The sequence below is a fragment of the Lissotriton vulgaris genome, chromosome 9 (genome assembly GCF_964263255.1).
Source record: "Lissotriton vulgaris chromosome 9, aLisVul1.2, whole genome shotgun sequence".
Classification (NCBI taxonomy): domain Eukaryota; kingdom Metazoa; phylum Chordata; class Amphibia; order Caudata; family Salamandridae; genus Lissotriton; species Lissotriton vulgaris.
Genome location: NC_141697.1, coordinates 882143186 through 882164079, shown reverse-complemented (window position 1 = coordinate 882164079; position 20894 = coordinate 882143186).

Sequence of the window (20894 nt, the reverse complement as noted above, 5' to 3'; positions counted from 1 at the left end):
AACTGTAGTAGCTGTCAGCACTGAATGAATAGTAATAGTGCACCATGCTGTATGTGTCAGCAGCAGCACAAGCAATGTAACGTGATATGGCATGCTGTTGCATGCTCCTCACAAACATGCAGCAAAGACAACAGGTCTGGCTGATAACTGAGATTGCTTCCAGATTGGTTGGTGGGTTTGTTTGCTTGGTATTGTGAAAGAGTTAGTGGGGTTATACATGAATGAGTAATTGGGGTGATAGAAGCATGAGTGTAAAGATGAGTGAGTGCGAGGGTGATGAGTTTTGGAGAGCAAGGGTAGATGGATGAGTAATTGGCTGGAACGAAGCATGCAGACAACTTCAGCTACAAACCAAAGTTATTTGCTGGAAAATAATCTTACCTCTACATTCTTAGAAATGAGGTCTCTAGTTGGCAGAGGTAGGTACCTATGTCCAAGTAGGTACCCTTCTTCCTAATCAGGGTAAAGGAGTTACACTCCTAACATAACTCCTGCTCACCCCCCTAGTAGCTTGGCGCAAGCAGGCAGGCTTATCTTAGAGGAAGTGTAAAGCACTTGCACATAACCAACAGTAATACAGTGAAAAACAAGACCAAGATGATAAAAATCCAACATACAGTTACTTAAAAATATGCTTTGGAACAATACTTTAGAAATATAAGGTCAGATGTGCGACTCACAATTTGTGAGGTGCTATTTGGCATGTACAACAATGTGTTTAACACTGTTTGCAATTCCCAATGGAGCCGCAAATTGCGAGGCTCATGAATATTAATGAGCCTCTCGCAATTTGCGAGCCCATTGGGACTGACACGCCATCCCAGTGATGGTGGCTTGCAGGGCTCAGCAGACCACCATGTCTGGGACTGCTTTTATATAAAGCAGTTTTTAGGCAGCCCCTTTTCCTTATAAGAAAACGGGATGCATTTAAAAAAAAAAAGAAAAGTTTTTGTTTCATTTTATAAGGACAGATCGTAGTCTCTTGGACCACTGCCAGCCCTTAATAAATATTTTTAGAGACAGTCACGAAGTGGAAGGGGTCCCCTAAAGGACCCTTTCCAAATTGTGACTGCATTACCACCCTCATGAAGAGGGTGGTAATTGGCAACTGTTTTCTGACCGCAATTGCAGTCACAAAACATTAATACATTCCTTTGCGGACACTATTAAGAAGGGACGCCCCTCCTAATAGCGGACTACAATTCCTAAATAGCGAGTCGCAAATAAATTGCGACTCACTATTTAGGAATTGCACTTGGCCCTGGGCCATTTTGCATGCACAAACGGGTCACAAACATGGTTGCTCAGGCAATTCAGGGTTGTACATCTGGCCCTTAGTTCCTTGAAGTCAGTAGCTCTGTGCACTGAATACAGCAGAATTCAACAGTACCGTCTGACCGCGTTGGTCAGGGATGTCAGCAGACTCATAAACTGTACCTTTTGTGTTGCAGTCGAATCAGTGATGCAGGACGGTGAATGCAACCGTCGTGGTTGCTATGTGAAGCAGAGCAGTGAAGAGTGCGATGTATTCAAGTCGCAGCTCGGTGACAGTCATCCAACGGCGTTGGTGAGACCAGGGCTGCGATGCGGAGTGAAGGCGAAGCTCGATGCGGTGCTGACAGATTACTGTGCAGTCGACAGAGCCGGTTGCGGGGAGGTGGTGTTGGTCGGTCCGGATTGTGGTGTGTGATGGGGCGGTGTGTCGTGAGACTTATGAGCAGTGCCCCCAAGCCACGATGCGGTCATTGAGGTTGTGGTCAGCGGGCAGCGATGGAATCGGTAAGACCAGGGTGGTGAAGTGAAGCGAGACGGTGCAATGTGTGGTGCCCACAGGTCACGGCGCAAGCAGCTGCTCAGTGGAGGCAGTTATTGTTGTTGGTGAGACCAGGGTTGCGGTGCTAGATGTGGTCAGTATCCTCTGCAGTGTTTTCAGAACATGGAGCAAGCAATGGACTTGGTGATGGAGTTGGCTACTTTGTACCGCGCTGTGGCAACTGAAACAAAGGTTCCAGAAGCAGTAGCTAGAGGTCGGTGAAGTCTTTGCAGTCCCTGAGACTTCAGTAGAGGAGGCAATAACTACTTCAAGCCCTAGGAGATACTCAGCAACAAGAGGTGAAAGTTCAGTCCAGTCCTTTCCCATCCTGAGGCAGAAGCAGCAACTGCAGGCCAACCCAACAAAGCAACAACTCAGCAAACGGGCAGTACTCCACCTGACAGTTCTTTCAGCTCTTCTTCTTGGCAGGTTGCTTGATTCCAGCGAGTTCTAAAGTTCGGGGGTTTGGGCCCCCATATTTATATTCAGTTTTGCTTTGTTATCTCAGGCAGAGAGACTCTTGGTTCTATCCAAACAAGTTCTGTCCTCTCTAGTCCAGCTTCCCAGCAGGAGGTGGAGACAGCATTGTGTAAGGCAGAACAGGCCCATTCAGGTACAATAAATCTCCTCCCACTACTCTAAATGCAGCCCAGGTCTATTCAACTCAGCCAAGACTCATCCAGGAAGGTCAGGACACACCTCACCCCCCCCCCCCCAGTGGCTGTCTACAGTGAAAACACATCCACAGCCCTGTCACTCCAAAGCCAATCAATCCACAAAACCAGCAGAGGCACACCGGATGGCTAAGCAAGAAAATACCTACTTTCTAAAACTGGTATTTTCAAACACAGAACATAAAAATCATCTTACTAAAAGATGCACTTTTACATTCTGAGTCCAGGCATAGCAAACTTCATTTCCCTGTCTTGTCCCCATGGAAAGATATGTTTATGAGATGCTATAAGCAATCTCCGATGCTAAGCTATGGGACCAATAGCCTTGCAATGGTGAAAAACGAAATACTTTGTAATTCACCACCAGGAAATGTCACAGGAACCAGTACATGTCTTACCTTTAACATACACATCACCCTGCCCACAGGGGTACCATGGGACTAACAGACGGGTAAGAAAAGGGAAGATTAGGGCCTGGCAAGTGGGTGCGCTTGTCAGGTTGACATGGCAGTTCCAAACTGTGTGCAGATACTGCAGTAGCAGATCAGTGATAGCTGTACAGGTCTACTTCTGTGGGTGGCACAATCAGTGCTGCAGGCCCACTAGTAGCATTTGATTTACAGGCTCTGGCACTCTCAGTGCACTTTACTAGGGACTTACTAGTAAGTCAAATATGCCAATCATGGAAACCCCAATCCATAACATCATTTACAACAGGAGCACTTGCACTTTAACAGTGAACAGCAATGAGAAAGTGCACAGAGACATAAAACCATCAAAAACAGAGTCAAACTGGGAGGTCAGAAAGCAAAAAGCCTGGGGAAACAAGCCATAGGATTCCAGGTCTAACATACATGCAATGTTCCTAACCCAATCCTCCTCTCCAAATGCCTAATAGCTTTTTCCTCGGTTTTCAAAACACTTTTTCTTAAACATATTTCCTTCCACCCAAAGCTCTACAAAAATGGGTACTATTGCTTGAATGTACACTTGCTCTTACATGATGGTATGTTTGTGAAATTATAGAAAATGTTAAAGTATCCTTTTGTTGTTTTTTCGTTTCATGGAAAATGTTATTTCCATGCAAGTATTTATTTCCCCCACACCTCCTATGAAATTGGACATATCATTGCACTTTTCCTCACTTATGCACTGATTTAGAGTTTTAAAAGTGGATTTTCCATCATGCCACCAAATGTCGGCACCAGATATGCACCCTTAAAGTAGGGGTACATTTTCAATAACTACATAAATTACAACCCTCTTCCATGCATGGGGTGTTTCCCAGCTTGCTAGAAATAATCAAATTTACTTTAGGTGAACGTCCGCCATCATTGAGGGTATCTACTAGAATTAACTACACCGCCCACGGTGGCACTCTAATTCCGCGTTGACTCACAACTTGACCCTCTCAATGTTGGAGCTTCTTTAAGGCAGAGGTGTGTCATCGTTGGAAATCCTAATAGGGAAGTTGTGCTGCCTAAGGTGCAAAGGGAAATCTTTTTTTCCACAATGCATATCTTGTTACCACCCTCCTCTAAACGAGCCACTTAGGGCACCTAAATTAATGCAAAGAGCTGAAACTTATATTTTAAAATTTTTTAAAGATCTTTTTTGTACATTTTAAATTTCTATGAAAAAATGCATTTCCACGAAAACGCTTTCTCTTTCATTAAATGGGGAATATTGATTTCTTCAACTGTTCTAGAGCTCACTTGAAACTCACTGAGCCTGATAACAAGTGGCCTCTTGCTGTCCCGTGTTCGTGCAAGGATTACAATTATACCTGATGCGATGTTTATCACAGTCGGTAATTACCAGGTGCGATAAACGTTCATTACATTTCGTCATCAGGTCAAACTAGCTATGATATAATAGGAGACAAAGGTCTGGTATTTGACAGGACATGCCCATTTTAGTGTGGTTCACCAAAACCTGCATGCAATTTCCCAAAAAGTCAGAATATGTGTAATAATCACATTTTGTTTGATTTTAATGTGCTCTATGATTATTCTCAAACCACACATTCCACAGATTAAAGGTCAGTGATTGGTTGTCCCAGAACAAATTCGCTAATTTATGCAATACTCATACTCATTAGAATCTAAGCAACACCTCGATGGTAAAACCTATTTGACCATGGGGTACTCCCCACAACCAGCCCTTCACAGACTTTGAAAAGGGGTCTGGTATTCGGAGGGAACATTACCTAATGCAATTGCTTGAATGAAGCACTTCGATGCCTCGTCAGGGGTAATAAGCAGGGCACAAGCCCTAAAAAATAAAGTGGGGGACTAACCTAGTTAATCAGTATGCAAGCTGCATCGCAGCACGTGGCATTGCAGCGCATGGCATCACAGCGTGTGTCATCACGGTGTGTGACGTCACAGGAACTGGCATCACAAGAAGTGATATCAGATCTTAAGCCCGCACATATATGTTTAGCAGGTGCATCATGAATACATTTGAGCACAATTCGAGAATACTTGCAAACCCTCCTGATTTAGGCAGAAGATTCACACTTTTGTACTCTACATATAAAACAATGGGGCATATTATCAAGGGGGTTTATCTCCGCTTGTTTGGCTTTAAAAGCCAAGAAAGCGGAGATAAAATTATCTCCCTATTACCTAGCTGTTGCTAACACCAGTTAGCGACAGCTAGTAGGAGATAACGACCATCTTGGGCCCCGCTTTGCATGTCAGTGATATTTATCACTAATGACATGCAAAGTGGGCGTGCCAAGATATTAGCGACTGGAAACAGTCGCTAACATCGCTATCTCCTATTACCAACTTTTGGAGATATTCGCGCTAAGCGCGAATATCTCCAAAAGCTAACACCTGCCCCTGAGCAGTTCTTAGCCATGTTATCCAATGGTAGGTGGATAACATGGCTAAGAGCATTAGCTCGGTAATGCATGAATATCGCTGACTTTTCAGAGATATTCATGCATTTCAGCCGATTTTTATCGCTTAGGAGATAAACCTTGATAATAGCAAGGTTCCTAAGCGATAAAAATCGCCGCAGCTCGGCGTTAAAAATATCCCCGCTAAACCAACATAGCGATAATTATCGCTAGTTATTGGTAATATGCCCCAATGTTACCTTTTGTCAGCGTTAAGCTTTCTATAGCCTTAGGGGCATATTTACATGTTCTGGCGCATCTCTGCAGATCAGCAGGGATGCGCCAGAACAGATGCGTCATGCAATCCCCTCCTTCCACCAACACAGATGCGCCGCATTTACAATGCGATACAGAAAAGGGGGTGGTGATGAACAGAGTGTCTGAATTAAGTAGACCACTCTTACCCAGTCAAGAGATCAGGGCTTAATCCATCACCGTTTTTTAGCTCACTGCATCACCCCAGTTCAGAACCTGGCTATATGCAAATTAGCCTGACCCCGTGCCTCATGGGAACAGGGCAGACCAAACTACTAAGCCAATTCTTCACTGGTAAGGAGACAAGCTTCCGGGGACCGGTTTCTGGCATTTCAGCCCTCGTCGGCCCGGCTTGATTGAATCCTGGTGGTGCAGTGAGCAAGGGACTCATGTCTGAGTATACCCTGCCACACCTGTAGTGGCCAAAAGCGATACAGAAAAGGGGGTGGTGATAAACAGAGTGTCTGATATTAAGCAGACCACTCTTACCCAGTCAAGAGATCAGGGCTTAATACATCACCGTTTTTTAGCTCACTGTATCACCCCAGTTCAGAACCTGGCTATATGCAAATTAGCCTGACCCCGTGCCTTGTGGGAACAGGGCAGAGCAAACTACCAAGCCAATTCTTCACTGGTAAGGAGACAAGCTTCCGGGGACCGGTTTCTGGCATTTCAGCCGTCGTCGGCCCGGCTTGCTTGAATCCTGGTGGTGCAGTGAGCAGGGGACTCATGTCTGAGTATACCCTGCCACACCTGTAGTGGCTAAAAGCAATACAGAAAAGGGGGTGGTGATGAACAGAGTGTCTGAATTAAGCAGACCACTGTTACCCAGTCAAGAGATCAGGGCTTAATCAATCACCTTTTTTTAGCTCACTGCATCACCCCAGTTCAGAACCTGGCTATATGCAAATTAGCCTGACCCCGTGCCTCATGGGAACAGGGCAGACCAAACTACCAAGCCAATTCTTCACTGGTAAGGAGACAAGATTCCGGGACCGGTTTCTGGCATTTCAGCCATCGTCGGCCGGCTTGCTTGAATCCTGGTGGTGCAGTGAGCAAGGGACTCATGTCTGAGTATACCCTGCCACACCTGTAGTGGCCAAAAGCGATACAGAAAAGGGGGGTGGTGATGAACAGAGGGTCTGAATTAAGCGGACCACTCTCACCCAGTCAAGAGATCAGGGCTTAATCCATCACTGTTTTTAGCTCACTGCATCACCCCAGTTCAGAACCTGGCTATATGCAAATTAGCCTGACCCCGTGCCTCATGGGAACAGGGCAGACCAAACTAATAAGCCAATTCTTCACTGGTAAGGAGACAAGCTTCCGGGGACCGGTTTCTGGCATTTCAGCCGTCGTCAGCCCGGCCTGCTTGAATCCTGGTGGTGCAGTGAGCAAGGGACTCATGTCTGAGTATACCCTGCCACACCTGTAGTGGCCAAAAGCGATACAGAAAAGGGGGTGATGATGAACAGAGTGTCTGAATTAAGCAGACTACTCTTACCCAGTCAAGAGATCAGGGCTTAATCCATCCCTTGCTGACTGCACCATCAGGATTCAAGCAAGCCGGGCCGAAGACGGCTGAAATGCCAGAAACCGGTCCCCGGAAGCTTGTTTCCTTTCCAGTATAAGAATTGGCTTGGTAGTTTGGTCTGTTCTGTTCCCATGATGCACTGGGCCAGGGACAGACTAATTTGCATGTAGCCAGGTTCTGAGCTGGGATGGTGCAGTGAGCTAAAAAACGGTGATGGATCAAGCCCTGATCTTTGGACTGGGTAGGAGTGTTCTGCTTAATTCAGATACTCTGTCCATCACCACCCCCTTTTCTGAATCGTTTTGTCCACCATAAGCGTGGAAGGGTATACTCAGATGTGAGTCCCTTGCTCACTGCACCATCAGGATTCAAGCAAGCCGGGCCGAAGACGGCTGAAATACCAGAAACTGGTCCCCGGAAGCTTGTTTCCTTTCAAGTATAAGAATTGGCTTGGTAGTTTGGTCTGCCCTGTTCCCATGATGCACTGGGCCAGGGACAGACTAATCTGCATGTAGCCAGGTTCTGAGCTGGGATGGTGCAGTGAGCTAAAAAACGGTGATGGATCAAGCCCTGATCTTTGGACTGGGTAGGAGTGTTCTGCTTAATTCAGATACTCTGTCCATCACCACCCCCTTTTCTGAAGCATTTACAATGCGGCACACCATGGTGCAAGGAAGGGAAGATGCGTGACGCATCTTGTGGCGTATTGGCGGCGCATTGCTGGAGTCGCGTCGCAAGCGCGACCCAACTCCTGCAATGCACAGGGGCCACCCATACTCAACGTGGTGCGTCACTCCTTACGCCTGCTTCATGCAGGCGTAAGGATTTGATGCAGCAGCGTCGTAAAACTGACTCAGTGAAATCTTGTAGATTTCACTGCGTCAGTTTTACGGTGCTTTCCTGTGAGGGAACGCCCACCCTGCGACAGAACGCCCACATGAAACCTGACACAGGTTTCATGTGGTGCAGGGCTTTACAACATGATGCATCTGCCTAGATGCGTCACGTTGTAAATAAGTTGCAACGTGGCGCATTGTTTACGCCGCCGCTGCATCACAAAAGTGACGCAACAGCGGCGTAAAAGTGTCGCAAGGGGCTTGTAAATCTGCCCCATAGTGCTTTAAAAGAAATAGTGATATTTAAATTATTACAACGCCTCCTCAAGGGTAATAAGCGTATATAAATGCAATTTATTTTGTGCAAATACTGGGAACGATCAACACATCTGAAATTCTAACAGTGCCTGCAAATCTCCTAAACGAGCCTGAACAAAGTGAAAAGCTGCCTCTCCTAAGTATGTGTGAAGTGCTAACAAGGTGTGAGCCTTTGTTTCCCCTCTGCTGCATTTGCATCAGGTGTGAGGCGCCTGACTGCTGACAGCCAGGAAACTCCAACAAAAGGAGGCTTGATGACCCCTGAGACTCGGCCTTTGTTATGGCCGAGTATCACGTAGGCATGGGCGGAAAATCCGTTCCGCTCGCGGATTTTGCGGATTTTCGGGAAATCCGCAATCCGCGAGATTTGCGAATTTCCTGCAAAATCCGCAAATCCGCGAGCAGCGGATTTTGCTCGCACTGCTCGCACTGTTCGCGTGAGTTCGCGCCCCGCGAATAAGTGCGAAATTGCAGAAATACGATCTAAGCAAAACTGAAAGTAACTACTTACCAGGTTCAAAAGTTCAGGCACATCATTAGTAGCCATTTCCTGTAGTGCTTCCTGAGGGGCCCCTCCAGAGTTCAGTTGCCAGTTGAAACTATTATGTGACCCTGCTCTGAACCTCAGAATAGTTACACATATGCCACAAAGGTCATGAATTACAGCTAAGGGAGACAAGCAGGAGCCAGGCTGGAAGTTAAAATCCATTAATCAGCCCCTAATTCATTATTGTCAGTTGGGGCAGGGCAGGTGTTGTAACTAATTTTGCAACAATGAAAGCACTTAGCAAGTGCAAAAGATCACTAATCAGGGCGCACTAAGGAAGCAGGTGCCAGCTAAAAAAATATTCTGTGACACATTAATCAGCCCCAAATTAATTCAGGTCACTTGAGGCAGGGAAGGTGTGCTTTGCTTTGCCGAAAATAATGTACACTGGACAACCAGAGGGTGTGGTGATGAAACAGAGGGTGGCATGGGTGGGCCAGAGGGTGGCATGAGTAGTCAGAGAGTGGCAGTGGTGACAGAGAGTGGCAGTGATGAAGAAGAGTGTCCCAAACAGGTTGGACACGTAGAAACAACAAGTTCGCAAAACTTGCGACCCGACAGGTAAGTTCGCAAATTGCGAAATTGTAAAAACCCTCGCGAACTGGCAGAAACACGGGCGAACACAAAAAAAAAAATCCGCAAATTCGCGGGAATTCGCGGATTTTGCGGATTGCGAATCCGCAAATCCGCAAAATTCGCGAACGCGAGATCCGCAAAATTCGCTCATGCTTAGTATCACGGCAGGAGTCAGAAATAAGAGAGTCCCGTCCACGCCTGCACGTTCTTGTGATCGAAAGCAGACAACAACGTGCAGGCGCTGCTGACTGTGACTCAGTGTTTGGAAATTACACCGGGACAAATTCAGCATCTTTTTTAGTGGGGCCCAACTTCTTGGTAGGGTGGACGGCATCCACCCTCTGAAAGAAGTGGGGGGGCGCTATCCACCCACGTGGACCCCCGACTAGTGCCTGGTAATAAGCGCTATATAAAACAAATTACAACTACAGTGATGATATTGCTAGCATTATTAATCAATATTAAAACCCGATGCACTGGCTGTGTCACCCTCAGACAAGCATTTAGGCCAATGCATAGTTTTTTAAGTAGATCACTTTAGTTTGCGTCACGCATTCCTCCTCCCAGCGCTGTCAATGACAGTACCAACACAACCACTAACTATCACACTCCTACAAGTGTCATAATTCAGACTACTCCAAATGCCCTAAAGCTTTAAGATTTTTTTTTTTAGGGGGGGGGGGCAGGTATAAATCAGTCTTAATGCATATAGAATGGATAAACAGGTTATTGTGCCCATCTTTAAATTAGGCAGACACCGCCACCATGTGAAAGAGTGTTATATGTGCGGATGTTGGCAATTAAGTGCCGGAAACCACTGGCTCAAACTAAGCCCTGATTTAGGCCCATGCCATAGGTATTGCTGTCCCTCTGAGTGGTCAATAACTCTAAAGTCAACAAAAGATGCTCAGATTTCTGACAGGAAAGATGATTATGGGCCCTTCCTGTGTTTTTGTGTGTATTTCATTGCATTCTGCTCTTTTGCACGTATGGCATTTATAATTGTTTATCTGTTAAGTTCATCTAGAAGCAGCCACCGACGAGACGGGCAATTCCTCTACTCAGAATCAAAAGCAGTGAAGTCTCGCGGTTAAGAGGCTTGATTGGCTGAGCTTCAAAGTCTAGATACACGGCTATATAAATATGGCCCCTAAAGGAGCCCTGTTTATTGAATGGAGGTGAAGGAAGAGCAAACTGAGACAGAAAACTTCAGAAGCGGCTGGCAGGGGAAATTAATCTAAACAGAGGCCGACTGGCACAGACTGACTTGCACGTTACTGAGAGGCCTTTCATCTGAAATGGGGGTCAGGAGAGTTTTCAAGATATGGGTTGATATCCAGCTGATGTTCCAGGCCTGTGCCATACTTGTAGGCTGTGTACTGCACACTCAGCGGGGGAGAAAGGCTGCTTTCGAGATGGCATGCTGACACCACCTAGACAACTTCCTGCTGCGTGCCAGGAGGGGAAGTAGACATCAAACTGTTCAGTGCTTTATGAGATATCGAACTCCCAATATCCTTCATCCGAAGGATAGAAACAATATAAAATTCATCCATATTTTTATTTGACGATACAAACATATTTTTAAGCAAGCATTGGCAATGCCAGTCTGGCTCTATCAAGCCAGATCTAGTAATCCATATACCTTAATGAATGCCTTCGTACCATCTCTGCTGTTGCCAGAGAAAAACGCCATTAGTTGTATAAAACAGTTTAATAGCAATATAATGTCACGTGTGTGCCCCTGAAAGTTCAAGCTCAGGCAGCTGGATAATTAAACAAAATGAACACATCTGTGTGGAGGGAAACCTCGCCTTGTGTGAGAAAGCACAAAACATTTGCCCAATCAAAACATGTACTTCTGGTTCCCAACATGTGGGGGGAGCCAAATTCCTTTTCCTGGTGAATCTCAAATAATTGGCTGGCGACAGCAGCGCTATTAACTTAGATCATAAAAAACGACTGCCTTGTTCGATAATACATATCGTCCTTCTCATAGAATCTGCAGATGTGCAGGATGAAGCGCTACATACATTAATTACTAGTTTTCATTGCTGATGTAATGTAGTGATCAACTTAAAATGAAAAGCATGATACAATTCACGTCTAAATTGCATTAAAAAGTTGATAGGCACATTCCTCAGTTGTACCTATTATAAAAGGCACCCTTCTCCACAGCAGGGAGTCTGTAATCCAAAGTCCTCAAACATTTAGGTTGATGAAGCCCAAAGTTCTATAACTTTGGGGTCTTATGAAGTAGTCAAACAGATTGCACCACTAGTAGTATGAATGTTTGTGTATCAGCTGAAAGTGTATACTGAGAGCTAACATCAGAACAACAAAGTCAGATTACAATGAAACCCATTTGGCTCCATAAAAACAAGGATGGGTTCCAAACCAAACCATTTATTTTTATTAATACATTTATTAACAAATTAGTCAAAGTTACAAGCTTTATTCATTTAGTCAGCTGTCAGATTAAGCATTCAGGGGCAGAGTTACTAACAAGTGAAGCAATGCAACACAAAAAGACAACTTGCTGTGCTGCTTTGTGTGACAGGGAAAGGGTAGGGACGTGCATGTCTGCTCTCCCCTTGTGCTAGCACATTGAGTGCAGCCTAGCGCCAATGCAAACACCCTTGCATGTTTTTGTGCATGAACGGACACCTGTCTGGTCTGCTCAAAACAATCCTCTGGGGCTTTTTACTCTTTCTATGTGTGCTGCAGAATTAAGCACACATAGAAGGAGGAAAAAACAAGGATCTTACCTGGGGAGGCATAGCTTTTTGACACATTCCCAGGTTTGCTACTCTTAATCTGGGAGTGCACCAAAATACATGGGTGGTAAACCCAAACTTCACCCACGTAATGCTTTCCCAGGGCAGAGTAACACCAGGCAGCGACTTGCGCTGACTTGCATTACTTCAGATTTACTAAGCCACACCGAGCCACACAAGATGCCTTTGCATGGCTTAGTAAAACTCAATGAAGCCCTTGTGTTGCCTTGCATGATGCAGTAGGAAGGCAAGGGCTTTGTAAATCTAGGCCATAATTCACCAAGTGCAAGATGCGCAGACGAGAAAGAATTGATTCCATAAAGGAACTTCCCTGATCTAAATAAGGCATCTAAGAATGGCAAGGGGAAATCCTAAACAGAAGGTGTCAGTCTAAAGTGAACCAGATTAAGGTTCAGGGTATGTACGAAGCATATGAGTTCAAGAGACCAACTCAAGAACTAGGAATATGGAATCTAAACAGAGTTAGGGAAAGGTTCTCCCTCAGCAAACTCAGGACAGAACAACTATTTTAAGACACACAATCAAATGCATTGCATTGTTTCCAGAACTTCTTCTCACCAACTTCTCCAAATTGGGACCAATCAGATTGCGCTGTTTCCTTGGAACAGGTAAACTCACCTTGTTCCACCATCGAACAAAGGTGCACAAAGCTGCAAAGCCTTTGATATATTATCAGCCTAGTCTGCATGGTACAAGAGGACCATTCTCATCCTCACTCACAGTGTAAATCACAGACAAATCACACATAAATCACAGCAGACTTCCAATTAAAATGATCTACTCTAACATTTCTAAAAAACAAACAATGAACTACTCCTTTAACTAATGTAGGTTATCTTCTTCCTAGAGAAGGAAAACACAAAAGCACATTTTGAAATCAACAATATGTTTAACAGTGAAAGGCTTTTGAGCAGCTGAGGCCTAATCACAGTTAGGACACTTTTGGTTAACATGAATATGGTTGTACTTCAATTATACAAGGTGTAGATTCTTTATACGTATTTATCCACACAATAACCCGCCAATTTATGTATGATTAATACAAATAATAAAACATTTCGTTTTTGCTACTCTAGTCCCCCCTTTGATGGCTAGAATAGCCATCACACAATACATAAGGCCATCCTACAACTGCTTTAAAACTTTGTTACCTGTTGCTGTTTATGCTTAGAGTTCTCCATCTCCCTCAACTCACCATAAATCTTGCATTGCTCATTCTCCACCTCTATTTCTTCTCTCTCTCTTTTTGTACCCTTACTCTCTGAGAGTAGTTTCTTTGCCCTAATCAATCTATATCTCTTTCCCATAGCAAATAAGCAAATCACGCAAATAATAATCATCAAAATAGGCCTTAATACAGTGCCTAGCATGCCACTACTAATGATACTAAGCCAGCTATCGATAGGAGAAAGTCCCTTCTCAATTGCTTGCCAGGCACCTGTCACTTCCGATTCTTTCAAGTCTTTCGACTCTAGAGTAACAGTATTCAAATACTTTCTGATCTCCTTGCCCTTGGATGTGTGTGTAGCACTGCTGCTCCTTCAGCATTTTACAGACTCTTCCCTCTTTGCAAGTAAAACAACTAAGGCAAGCCTGTTTTGTAAAACCATATCCCTAATAGCTATCAGTTCAGTATCAATAGCTAACAAAGCTAAACAGTGCTGGTTGCAAGCTTATCAACAAGGGTAGAAAGCTGTCTAATATTTAAGCCATTCAAGACAACACCCACAGAAGGAATGATAGCGCCAAAGATCTCTCCCACTATCTGTGAAGCATTTCTTTGCTTAGTTGTACCATGAAATCCACATTTTTGACTATTCATATTATCTACATGATATATGCTATGAAATACTAGTGTTAAATAACAAGTTCTCCCCCAATTGGCAGGGAGTTTAGAGATGGAGTTCTTTCCACATACATAATACACTTCATGCATGATAGGATCCTTCCAGACCTTCAAACTTGTGAGGAGATTTACTCAATCCCATTCTTTCAAAGTTTCAGACCTTTGCCTCTCTCTTGGTAAAACATAACCTTCATTTGTGTTGCCAGTCTCAACTCAGCTCGGGTTGTATTCCAAGCATTTGCATTTCTTCTCTACCTTTACCCGTATGTCTTTCCCAATATATCTCCCAATTTATGTCCTCTTTTCAATATGTCCTCCCCTATTCTCCAGGTCATCAATGAACGTCTTTTCAATTGGAGTTAACCAACATGACCCTGGCCATTCCGGAGTGTTACTCCTTCTCTAGAGCTGACAGAAAAATAAAACGTGGGGGAGGATTGGCAATCATAGCAAAAGAAGATTATAGAATTAAAATTTCAGACAAAGGAAGTACCCCAGACTGTGAAACCTTGACCTTCCAAATAAAAATCACAGACAAATATATGTTTAATGGACTACTAATTTACAGACCACCTAGTGCAAAAACGCCCTTAATTGAGCTGCTAAGTCCGTTTCTCGAATCCAGTGTGACAAGTCCAGATTACACAATTTTAGGAGATTTTAATCTACATCTAGAAAAAAACTCAGACCCAAAGGTAGCCTCATTTATCGATGCAATGTCAAATTTTGATCTGGAACAAAAGGTACACCTGGATACCCATAATGCTGGCCACACATTGGATGGTATTTTCACCTCATGTCAGAGCCTAAATAAAATTGACATTCTCCCGATCCCATGGTCAGACCACAAATTAGTCCGATTTACTTTAGAAATTAAAGAGGACACTGGGAGACCTGAGGAACATATTAAACAAACAACCTACCTCGAATGGTCTAAAATTGACCACCAGGCATTTATAGAAACACTCCAACCATCCCACCCCGCATTTGATGAAAACTGTAATATAGCCTGCAAACAATTCAACGAGTGGTTGGATAATGCAGTCAAACTGACAGTCCCACGGAAAAAGGCTACTCTGAAAAGAAAAACCCCCTCACAACCATGGTTCTCGGAAGCACTAAAAGCTCAAAAACAGACGTGCAGAAGAGCAGAGAAAAAGTGGAGAACCAATTATGATACCCACCTCAGACAAGAATTCAAAGCTACCTTAGTCAGCTACAAGAAATTAATAATAACAGAAAAAAGTAAATACTTCATCCATAAAATCAACAAGTCTAAAAACTCTAGCAAAACCCTTTTTGACACTGTTAAAAAATTATCAAAATTTGAGAACAACAACTCAGAAGCACTGTCATCAGACTTCTGCAACGTACTAGGTAAATTCTTTGTCAGCAAAGTTTCATCAGTCTACGACTCTTTTAAAAATCATAGCACGGAAACGGCAAAAAAGGATATTTCACACGTAATAAACCCAGTGAAACAACCAGACCAAACCACATCGTTCCTCTTCACTCCCCCTACAGCAGAACAGATCCAGAAAGAGGTTCATACCACTAACTCAGGTAGCCCAAAGGACCCCTGTCCACCCAAAATAATGCAAATCTGCTCCGAACAGCTGAGCATAGTGCTAGAAAAACTATTCTCCCAAATTATCAATACCAACATCTTCCCAGATGACTGGAAAATTATATCAATCAGGCCGCTTCTAAAAAAACCTAACCTAGATTGCGAAACTCCAAACAACTACAGACCCATAGCCAGGATCCCTTTTGCCGCAAAGGTTAGAGAAACTGTTAAACAAATAGTTATCTCGATATCTGATGGACGGCAACTGGTTGGATCATTCTCAGTTCGGTTTCCATGAAGGACATGGAACAGAGACTGCTCTGATTACAGCAGTGGAAGAACTCAGGCAAGTACTGGACAATGGATCGAAGGCCGCCTTGGTACTACTTGACCTATCGGCGGGCTTCGATACAGTCAGCCACGAGATCCTTATAACACGCCTGAAAACAGCACAACTACATGACTCAGCTTGTGCCCTCATTGCTTCCTACTTAGAGAACAGAACTTTCTCAGTAGAATCGGGAGAAGCAAAATCCAACCTATTTAACCTACCATGCGGAGTCCCGCAGGGCTCCTCGATGAGCCCCACTCTTTTTAATCTATACGTGGCTCCCCTTGCACAAATAATAAGGAACTGTGGCTTCACCTCAATATCCTACGCCGACGATACCCAAATCGTGGTGTCAATAAGTAAGGATGTAGAGAACACAGCAGAAAAATGTCAACTCTGCATGGTACAAATCAGCCAATGGATGAGAATGAACTGCCTAAAACTAAACGGGGACAAGAGTGAGGTCATGATACTAGAAGGGGACACAAATATATGGTCCCACTCATGGTGGCCAAAAGATCTGGGAAGGTGCCCCGAATCGTCAGAAAAGGTGAAAAACCTGGGAATCACTCTAGACACCAATCTCTCATTCGATGCCCAAGCCAGTAAGCTGGCATCATCACTTTGGTACATCCTAAAAATGATCAAGAAAATCCTACCTTACCTACCACATGACTCGCGCAAGACAGTGGTGACAGCATTGGCCTTGTCCAGACTGGACTACGGGAACGGCCTATACGCCGGAGCCAGGAAGAAAATCCTACTCAAACTTCAACGCCTGCAGAATGCAGCAGCCAGGCTGATACTCGGAATACCAAAGTTTGGAACAATTAGCCACAAACTAAAAAATCTGCACTGGCTACCAATTACAAAAAGGATACAATTTAAATCACTATGCCTAGCATACAAAGCAATCAACGGAACTGGATCACAATTTCTAAAAACCCATTTAATACAATTTGAGCCAAATAGACTTCTCAGATCCAGCCAAATGAAAATAATCAGGGTCCCGAGATTCAAGAGAGCTAACTGGGGCGGAAGAAGCTTCCTGGTACACACTTCAAGAATCTGGAACCAGCTACCGCTAGACATAAAAATCAGCCCATCCTTGAAATCCTTTAGAAAGGAAGTTAAAACCTGGCTTTTCTCTGCACAGCTCTAATCAACATCTTCAAGAGCCAGTAGTACATCTCAGCGCCAAGACGCCCTTGGGCATTTGCGCGCTCTACAAATAGATAAATCAAATCCAATCAAATCAAATGTTAAGTTTTGTCTATGGCCATGGGCAGTGTCAAGCTTAACTTGGGATCTGAAGAAGTGTGTGGTAAATGAATGAAATACAGCCTTCCTAGTATTTATATATGTGTGTTGCTTTATTCGAGTCACAGCAGTTGCAACCACCCCCCAAGCCCGCCAGAGAATCTGTCCTTCATGGAACCCTGGCCTTAAACAAAGCATGGACGTCCACCACCATGAAATTCCAAACACAAGACATAAAGTTAAACAATATCTTATTACACATCTCTTTTCCTTCTTACATAAAATGCAAAGAATAGCAGGATAATAAAAGCAAAGCAAAAACCACAAAAAAATTCAGGCAATAGTAAGAAGAAAGGAAGGTAGCACAACAATAAAACAATAAAACATGCATGTCTCAATGTACATATTGCTTAAATAGGTGGCCTGTGTTCTCACTGTGCATTATCTTTAAAGAAGACAGGAGGCCTGCATTCTCTTACACACCTGCCCTCTCCAGCAACACCCTGAATAACAGATCTAGATTCTGTAGCTGGTTTGAAGACACCCACCAAACTGCTTCCACAACCACATGCTCCCAAAGAATGACCAGTACCAGAATCTGGTCTCACACAATCTTCATCACTCATTAACAAAAAACTATTACACCTGTCATCGTTATTCAGAGGGCACTTACCCTTCTTTTGATATAATGCTACTCTGTGATGATTCAATTGTTCGCTATTTTCAAGCAAAACATTACATTTATACAATATAAGGACCATGAAAATTTGACAAGCCTTTTGTAAATCTACCTGCTTGACTTTGACCCAATGACCCAATAACATGTTTTTATGCTCACATTCACACAATCAGCATAAATACACTCACTCCTTTACTTCATCCCCCTTGCACCATCAACTCTTTCATCCAAGCAGTTACCAATTTAGTGCTTGGTACCCTATCTCTCATGACCTCAAACTGAGATTTGGACGTAGATTCTTGAATTATTATGTGGTATGCCAAACCATCTTCTTGACTTGTCTCTCTACATTTTGTCCACTCTTAACAGCCACCTGAATAACACCATTCACCAAACGATTCACCCTTGGCACAAAGCCATTGCCTTGAGGATTATAAAATGAAGTGCAGTTCTGTCTTATACCACAAAGTAAAAAATAAAATCGTTATCTAATCTGAAACAAGCTGGGTGCCATTATCTGTAATTATAACACACGGCACAGCTTCCTCAAGGAATATAGCATTCGGACATTGAATGCACTTTTGGTAGTGATCTCTTTCAAGAATTTCACACAAATCCATTTTCAAAATACTTCGACCAAAACTAATGCAAACCTATTCATCAGACTAACAAAACCAGATACACTGTGCCAAGGTATACCAGGATTTTCAATATGTCCTACATTGGATTGCAAACCCACATTTCGTCTTTTTTTCACCTTCTTTGCACACTGAATATATCTCAATCCATGAAATGACCTTGCAATCAAGTCCAGGCCACCTAAATTGTGGTTTGAGTCTTTTTTGTGTCATAGTTTGGCCCAAATGACCCGCATGAGCCATTCTCACAAGTCTAGATCTCAAACCAAAAGCTGGTACAAATCTGTCACACCTCATGAGTAAACTATCCCTACACACTGTTAATTCATCCATCAACTTGACGAAGGGATACACAACTTTCCCTTCTCCCACTTGATCTCACTATGTGCATCACCTCTTTTAATAGTTGTTCAGTCTCCATCTCTTGACTACATTCATCAGATGAGAAAGCACCTTTCAGACTCCACTACATCAAAGATAGAAGCTACAGCAGCATCTTCCTGAACATCAACAAAACTTTTCTCTAACGCAAACCTAGATAAACAGTCTGCTTGTATATTTTTCCACAAAGGAATGTGTTCAATTTCATACCTGTACTCTTGGAGTCTAGCTGCTAATCTGGCCAGTCTCGCTGACCCTTTCCCTGCTCCAGATGGGAGGAGTACTTTGATAAGAGGCTTGTGATCTGACCTCAGCTTGAATTTCATACCCCATTGTAGGGACGAAAGAACTCAGCTGCCCAAGCAGCAAAAGTCGCAATAGACCTGAGAGATTTATCAAAGGGAGACAATACACCTGCCCTACATATTTCTTTTTTTATCTTCATGAAACTCTCTTCTTGCCCATGTTCCCACTTAAAATTACAACCTTCCTGCAGTAAGATTGTTAAGCTCTCAGTTTTATCTGCAAACCCCTTCACAAACTTAGAATAATATTCAACGAGACCCATAAAAGATCTTAATTGAGCTCTATTGCAGGGTGAGGGAGCCAACTCAATCACTTCTAACAAGTTTGCTTTGGGTTTTGCACCATCAGCTGTCATTGTATATCACAAGTACTCGGTTTGCTGCTCCAGAAATGCACACTTCTCTCTTTTAAGAGCTAAGCCCATGCCCGCAATTCTCTGTAGAGCCTGCCTAAAGACCATATTGTGCTGTTCTTTGGATTCGGCAAAAATCAAAATATCATCCTGAAAAAAATATATATTATTGACTCCTTTAAACAACTCACTAATCATGCGATGGAATAACTTGCAGCCGATGAAAAACCAAATGGCATGCGAGTGAATTGAAATGTACCCTCCAGCGTGATAAAGGCAGTAAGTGGCCTGGAATCTTTATGGAGTTTAATCTGGTGGTAAGCAATCTTCAAGTCCAGCTTAGAAAAGTACTCAATACCTTTCAACATTAGTATCATTTCATTTATATTGGGAAGATGGTACATGTCTGCTATTACATTGTGATGACAGGATCTAAGGTCAATACAACGTCTAAGGCATCTGTAACACAGGTGATACCCATCCACACGTCTCAACTGGCTCTATGACACCTTCATCTAGCATGTCTTGAATATGTTTTTTTACTTCCTCCCATACTACTACTGGCACTCTTTTAACTTTGTGTTCCACAGGTACTGCTCCTTCCTTCAACTCTATTTTGTGTGCATAACCCTTATGTTCTTCCTGACTATCTCTAGAAAATGTGCTTCACTCCCTCCAAAATGTCAGAAATAGACTCATCCTCAACTACCATAATCTGAGAAAGTGCACTTGGATTAATAATGATGTGCACGTACACCTTCTACTGAATACTCCTTCCACTGAACTTAATGTCAACAGCCATGTAATCCAAAATGTCTATAGATTCCCCTTGATAACCAGCAGGGGAAATATCTTTGGGTAGTAATGTTCTATCATGCCACTCAAAATCAAACGTACTCCTAGGAATGATGGTATACATTGACTCTGTGTTAACCATGAGTTGTCCATTATGACCATAAATTTCAAACTTAGCTTTAGGCCGCTGAATCCTTTTACCTTCACAGTCACTGTCACCTTCTGCACACAAAATCCTGTCGCATTCATGATTACACTCTTGAGTCTCCAGAGAAATTGTAGACACTTTAACCCGTCCAGTTGAGTTACACATCTTACTAAAATGACCAACCTGGCCACATTTTCTGCACTCCTTGTGGTTGGCGGAACAATATTTAGCATCAGCTGTATGACCCATGCGCCCACATTGGTTACAACACTTGGTAGAGTGCCTAAACTGTCCTCTCTTTGAGCATTTCCTTTCATATAATTGTTCTGAGA